Source organism: Bos grunniens, chromosome 17, assembly GCF_055505025.1.
Source record: "Bos grunniens cultivar Pamir isolate PY7600 chromosome 17, Bosgru_T2T1.0, whole genome shotgun sequence".
NCBI classification, from domain to species: Eukaryota; Metazoa; Chordata; class Mammalia; order Artiodactyla; family Bovidae; genus Bos; species Bos grunniens.
In genome coordinates this window covers 66655938-66662574 of record NC_141181.1, presented here as the reverse complement: position 1 = coordinate 66662574, position 6637 = coordinate 66655938, and the positions used below count along the sequence as shown (strand labels likewise).

The 6637-nt window shown below is 48.5% G+C and overlaps 1 long non-coding RNA gene across 1 annotated transcript; it reads right to left on the bottom strand.

The window, feature by feature from the left end:
• Window positions 1–2520: 2520 nt before the first annotated feature.
• On the bottom strand, window positions 2521–6553 carry LOC147355688 (uncharacterized). Its single transcript, XR_015144039.1, has 2 exons — window positions 6133–6553; window positions 2521–3325 (listed from the first exon to the last, which is right to left on the bottom strand). It is a non-coding gene; the product is annotated as an uncharacterized LOC147355688 (long non-coding RNA).
• Window positions 6554–6637: the final 84 nt, after the last annotated feature.

The window sequence follows — 6637 nt, the reverse complement described above, 5'->3', positions numbered from 1 at the left end:
ACAGTCTTAAAAAAAATCTGTGTTTTCAAATTCTTCTCCTTCAGGTACTACTCTTCTGATTTTTTTTTTTTTTTTTTTTTTGCGTTCTCTTCTTACCACCTGTCTTGTTACTTATCATTTTTGTTTAAATAGATAGCATTGTGTGCTTAAATGCATTGATTTGTAAGTAAAACTTGATAACACTACAGGATATGGAAAACTGGCATCCTATGCCATAGATAGGAAGCAGTCATTTAAATAAATATAATTTACAGAAGGCCAAGCACTGAATTATCAGCAGATACCACTGCTTGCTTAAGCTTTGGCCTGCAGCCTGCTCACTCTTTGAGGAAATGGGCGATGAGCAAGTGTCGGAGGGAGGTCTGAAAGAAGTGCTTGCCCAAACTGAGCTGTTTCTCCCTGATTTAATCAAAGAAGAGTCAAAAGAGGGTTATTTCCTTGTATCTGATTTAGTCCTGGGTCCAAGTTCCACCTAGCATCATCTCTCCCGCTACAAATGGCACATGCCCTGTGCTGGAAATCCACACCAGGCAGCATGACTCCCATATCAAGCAGCTTTGACCGGTTATGAATCATTAATCTCTGCAGGAGGCCTGGGGGAGATGTTGCCACAGATATCTTCCTGGAGGAGAGGGTATTTGAAGGGGGCCTTGAAGGATGAAGTGGGAGCTTACTTGGTGGTGAACGAGGGAGACGGCATTCCAGGCAAAGCAAACAGCAGGGTCCCTGCTACCCTACATCGCACCTTTGTGCAAATGATGAAAAGATACTTCTTCCTCAAGACATTTGACTGCCCGGACTTCCACTGTGGTCCACTGGTTAAGAATCCGCCTTGCAACGCAGGGGACGTGGGTTTGATCCCTGCTTGGGGAACTACGATCCCACACGCCACAGAACAACTAAACCCGTGCGCCACAACTAGGGAACCCGTGTGTCCTAATGAAAAGATCCCGCGTGCTGCAATTAAGACCCAATGCAGCCAAATAAAACCAACAAAAGAAGACATTTGTCTGCCATCTGCCAGAAAGTATTGGTATAAATCTGTGATGTCTATGATGTCAGTACGGTACCCTTATGCAGTGCCCAACCTGTACAGCTGTACTCGGCAGCCGTGGGGCACCATGGGCAAAGGCACAGAGGTGGAGAGAGCTTGTGGTGGGTCCATGTGACGCTTATTAAAGTGGGAGGAGGAGCTTGGTGGTTGAGTGGGTGGAGGTCGGGGGTGAGAAGGGAATGCAGAGTGCGGCAGAAGAGGAAGCCGGAAAGAAAAGTGGGCCTCATGACACCCCACTCTGTGGTTTTGCTGAGCTTCAAAGCTGAGGATCTTCCCCTCTGGGACATGCATTTTCCTTCTTCCTCCCACCCTAGTTCTCCCACCCTCCAATCTGACCAGCCTCTTGCCTTTGAAGTCAGGGTGTCTTGTCTCAGACCAGAAGGTAGGAGCCCTGGGTAGGAATCAGGAGATATGGTGTTAGTCCTGCTCTATTGCTGCTGCTGCTAAGTCGCTTCAGTAGTGTCCGACTCTGTGCGACCCCACAGACAGAAGCCCACCAAGCTCCCCCGTCTCTGGGATTCTCCAGGCAAGAACACTGGAGTGGGTTGCCATTGCCTTCTCCAATGCATGAAAGTGAAAAGTGAAAAGGAAGTCGCTCAGTCGTGTCCGACTTTTTGCGACCCCATGGACTGCAGCCTACCAGGCTTCTCCATCCACGGGATTTTCCAGGCAAGAGTACTGGAGTGGGGTGCCATTGCCTTCTCCTGCTAGGAGCTACCAAATGTTGGGCAAATGGCTTCTGTACCCAGGAGTCATTCTTGCCATCTGTAAAATGGCAGCATAAACAAGTCCATCCAGCCTCAAGATTGTGATGCTGGGACTCTGTTTCCAGAGTTCCGTGATTCTCAATGATTCTGCAATGCGTCTCTAAGGGTCCACGGTCCTCGAAGGCCAGTATCAAGCTACATAGATGGCCATCCTCAGTTCCTAAGGTGTGTGAGTACAGCTCTGAAACTCTGCTGCAGTGGGATTGTATGAGCCACGCAGACCCAACTTTTCATATTTCTTCAGTGCTTAGACCTCATCAAAGGCAAGATGCCACATGATCTTATGATCCAAGAAAGGCAAAGAGAAATACTACCCATTTGAATATAACAGTTACTTTCTAATCACTTAGAACTGTTATTTCATACTTATTGAGAGAACTACTTTAACCTTTTTATATTTATATATAAATATATGTTATATTTAAATTTATTAATATTTAGGAAAAACTTTTTCAGCATGTCAATTTTGTGAATCCCATAAAAAGAAAACACGCCGGAAATCCATCAGTGAAGTGAGTCCTTAAATTTCCTTGCATTTATAGTCTAAACCTTCCAGATTGCTTTCCACTCAAAGCTGTTGATGTTTTTCTTTTCTCACAGGTGTTATATTAAAAAAAATGTGCACATTAGCATCGCTGATGCATAATATATACACTTGGCAAAAACAGCTGAAAAAACTTGGAAGAAAATAACAAACTATTTTATATTTAATTTGTTTTTATCAAGACGTTTAACTTTTGCTACTGAATTTATGAGTAAACAAAATGTGGTAATAGAAAACAGAGAACCAACAAAAAGTACAAGCAAAAATAAGTAACAAGATAAAATGAAACAAGGAAAAGAAAAGAACATCTGAAAAGGCCAGGAGTGAGGGTCACATGAGAGTTATAAAGCTATTACTGTTCCTCCCTTGGGTCCTAGTTCCTACGTGTCTCTTGAAATGTGAACATCTCACCACGTGGAACAGGATTTCAGAGCTTACAGATGTCACATTTTTGCTTCGAAACAGAAACTTTCAGTTTCTACTTAATCAGGTGCTCAACAGCTTCTGTTCGGTTCACGGGCACGACGCTGGGGGACACCAGTGGAGCTGGACGTGGCCACGTGGCCACAGTGCCCACAGTCTTCTCGGGGGCTTCTCAGTGCTGGTTTGGATTCTGCGTGAGTTTTGCTGTAAACGCCGGCTTCAGGATGCAACGCTTGGGCAAGCTGGGACGTCGCTACATTTCCACGCTAGATCCCAGCTCATGAATCTTTGAGTCTCACACCTTTGGGAAGACCAGGCACCTCGGCTATGCAATAGCATCTCCCATCCACAGTGACCGAGGCAGCCCACAGCATTTTGAGCACCGGGACGTCGGTACAAAGTCGTGATGTATGTGTGCAGGGTGCGGGACGTGGGTGGGAACTCCACCTGAGGCATCGTCTCTCCTGTGCCAGGGCCAGATGGTGCAACTCTTTCTTTTGGGGAAAGAGCATGTTGCTAGAGTGCCCTGCGCAGCTCCTAGAGAGATGAGCATCTTTTTAGGGCCACGTTGCCATGACAGCCAGTCACCTGGATCCGATACCCAAGATCAAAGGCCTCTGTGAAGCCTGGGTACCCAGATAGTTAGGGTAACCCCACATCCTTCCAGCAAGACAAGTGAACCTGCCCCTCTGTCCTAACCTCCTGCCCGCTGCTGGGTCACCTCCCACTGCCCCTTCAGCCTCCCTGCTCCCACCACCCACCACCCTCCTGAGTTTGCATCTCAGCTCTGACATGTACTAGCTGTTGTCCTTGATCAAGCCCAGTTACCTGATAGAACCTCTGTTTCCTCATCTGTAAAGTGGGAGTAATGATAATAAAACCTTAGAGGTTGTTGGAGGGAGTAAATCACTAGCTTGAATGTCCTCTTTATAAGGTGCTTAGAGCATAGCAGGCATCTCAGGAAAGGGGTTTAGAATCCACATGCTTCGTGCCACATTTATTCGTCCTGGTTTCGAGGCCCATCGACAGAGGGGCTCCTGTGTGCCCAGCTTTGTCTAGATGCTGGGGAGACAGGTTGGGGAAGACAGAAAATGCCCCTGGCCCAGTTGTTCACAGGCTAGAGGAGCAAACAGGAATAAACTCTTTTGGCTACACTTTCACAGTGACAACAGTTTCCCAGGCTGCCTTGTCCAGTGTCCATCTCATCAGGACATTTGCCAGGGGTGGGGGTTGGGGGTAGGGTTAGGCTTCCTCAAGGAGGAGACAGTCGGCTTGAGACCTGAAGGGGTTTTCTGAGTCGGGGGGCTGAGAGAAGAGGTCCAACCTAGAAACCAGGCGATCATTCTGGTCCCCTTCTTTAGCGCCACCACTGAGATCTACCAGTTTTATCTTCCAGATATTTCTAGAACCCAAACACGCCCTCCATGCCCCCAGCCACGCTGGGTTGACCAGCTTCCCCCAGAGTATCTCAACAGCCTCCAAAACAGTCTCCCTGCCTGTCCTCTTCTGCACAACAGCCAGAGGATCTTTGCGGAAAGCAAAGCCGGCCCCTTCTTCCTCTGTTTCCCGCCTCCCATATCTTTCCAGCTCTACCAGACTCCTTCTTCTAGCCCACAAAGCCCTGAAGCATCCACCCCTGCAGACCTCCCTGACCTCCTCTTACCCACCCCACATCTTGTCCACTCTGCACTTCATGACAACAGTCCTTCCTGCTGAATGTTTATACCTGTGGGTCCTTGCAACTGACACAATCTCCTATGATCCCTGAGCCATGCTTCAGGCTTCAGTGTAAACACCCCAGCCCTCCCTCCTTGGACCAGGTTGATCGCCCTCTTTCCAGTCCCCTAATGCTTGCTGGGAGCTGCAGCAGACACAGGGGACGTAGGTTCTATCCTGGGGTCGGGAAGATCCCTGGAGGAGGAAATGGCAATCCACACCAGTATTCTTGCCTGGAAAATCCCATGGACAGAGGAGCCTGGAGGGCTACAGTCCACAGGGTCGCAAAGAGTCGGACAAGTCTGAGCAACTGAGCAGGCACGCACGCACAAAATGCTTGTTGGAGGGTTCAGATTCCCCCACCTGGATGCAGGACCCTTGCTCTTGTGTTACTGGCTGACTCTCATGCCCAGCACAGGGTCACAGGGTGCTCAGGAAAAGCATGTCGCTACAGTCAGACCTCTCTTCCTTTGATCTCCATTTCTCTACCCAGAAAGGGACATTATAAAGCACCCAGCGGGTCACCATGCAGTGAGTCACACCAAGCCTGTGGTATGTGCACGATAAACACCATATAACATTATTCAGTAACAGCTGGTTCCATGGAAGCAGGGGATTTCATTTCGCCAGTTCCAGCAGGCAGTTCCTACGTGGCAGGCACTACTTATTGGACATATGAATGAATTAATGAACGAGCTACAAATAAACACTTGGCTGGACATGGACAGATTACTTAATATCTTTATGTCATTTTTTTCTTATCTGTAAGATGGGGATGATAATGGACCTCTGACAAGGTTATTAAAGGTTTAAATGTACAGAGAGTGCTTAGAGCCATGCCTAAATAGTATCTAATTATATTACTTATAGAAAGCTAATTGTATATGTATATGAGCTTCCCTCGTGGGGCTAGTGGGTAAAGAACCCACCTGCCAATGCATTAGACATAAGAGACCTGGGTTCGATCCCTGGGTCAGGAAGATCCTCTGGAGAAGGAAGTGGCAACCCGCTCCATTATTCTTGCCTGGGAAATCCCACGGACAGAGGAGCCTGGCAGGTTACAGTCCATGGGGTCGCAAAAAGTGGGACACAACTGAGCACACATACAAACAACAGCAATGTATATGCATGCGTGTGCGTGTGTGTGTGCAGTTATAGTGGTAACTATTATAGAAATTATTTTAAATAGGTAATATATGAAAGAAAGTGAAAGTGAAGTCGCTCAGTAGTGTCCCACTCTTTGCAACCCCATGGATTGTAAGCCTGCCAGGCTTGCAGTTCAAACGGAAAAAAAAAACAAAGGCTCACAGTAAAAAGTAAGCCTGTTCCCCTTCCTCCCCTTCCTTCAGGTATTCAACCCACATGGATGTAACGCACAGATCGGTCTATTATCTGCTGTTTTACAGATGGAGAAACAGAGGCTCAGAGAAGTTAGACTGAGACGAGACCTACCAGCCCAGAGTTTTCGTCTTGTCTGTCAGGGATTCTCCACCTCACACTACTGACATTTTAGGCTGGACGGCACTTGGTTTTGGGGGAAGGAGGTCAGCCCTCCTCGCCTCCATGTAGGCTATTTAGCAGCATCCCAGGCCTCCACCCACTAGATTCCAGTAGAAACATACTCCCACCTTCAGCGTCCCCCCTCCTTCCGCAGCGGTGACAATCTAAAATGTCTTCAGACTTTTCTAAATGTCTTCCTGGGAGCGGGGCGGCCCGCAAGAGAGCGAAATCGCACCCTCTTTGAGAACCCCTGATGTATAAGAACTGTAGAGCAGCCCTTCCCTCTCGTCTCTTTTGTTTTATGCAAACAGCATTTAAAACACTCTGCCCAGGGTCTGGTTTTCTTCTCTCACACCAATTCCTGGCGATCATTCCACTCCCCGGCATACAGACAGAGGGAAATTCTCTTAAACAGAACTGCCGACGGGAGGAAAAGTGGTAAGCTGCCTAGGCCTGGGGGTAAACCAGCATGCGGTCAAGGGTTGCTCTGGGCCGTCTCCCTGGGACGCCCCGCCCCACCGCGAGGTCTGGAGGCGGGACAAGGGAGATGGGGAGCGGCCGTGGGCGGGCCTGAAAGGGGGAGGGACCACGTTCCAGACACGCCCCCTGGCGACGTCACGGCGCCGCGGCCAC